Below are 466 nucleotides of genomic sequence, written 5' to 3'. Positions count from 1 at the left end.
GTATTGCCTCGCATATAGGTCGTATAGATGTAGCGAAAGTAGAATATGAATGGACAATTTTACCTACAATTTTTAACGAAACTGAGAAAACAGAATTAGCACGTTTGAATATTAATGAAATGTGGGCCAAAATATTAGAGTATGAAGATTTTGATGGGGAAAAATTGTTTCAAAATTTAGAATTATTAGTGCAAGCAGTTTTGTCCTTTCCCCATTCTAACGCAGAAGCGGAACGAATTTTTTCTATTGTTAGTGACGTGAAAACTAAAAAAAGAAATAGATTGTCCACCGAAACAATTTCCGCCATTTGTATTGCTCGATCCAGCTTTCAAGCGCATAATATACAATGTATGAATTTTGAACCAGATTCGCGACATTTAGAGTTACATAATCCGCAAAATTTGTATGCAACATCTGATACTTAATTTATATTTCTTTTCACTTAAATTCATGAAAAATTTTTTTT

This window comes from Wasmannia auropunctata, unplaced genomic scaffold (assembly GCF_000956235.1).
Source record: "Wasmannia auropunctata unplaced genomic scaffold, wasmannia.A_1.0 LD335539.1, whole genome shotgun sequence".
Classification (NCBI taxonomy): domain Eukaryota; kingdom Metazoa; phylum Arthropoda; class Insecta; order Hymenoptera; family Formicidae; genus Wasmannia; species Wasmannia auropunctata.
The sequence above is the reverse complement of the archived record's forward strand: the minus strand, read 5'-3'. Positions refer to the sequence as shown.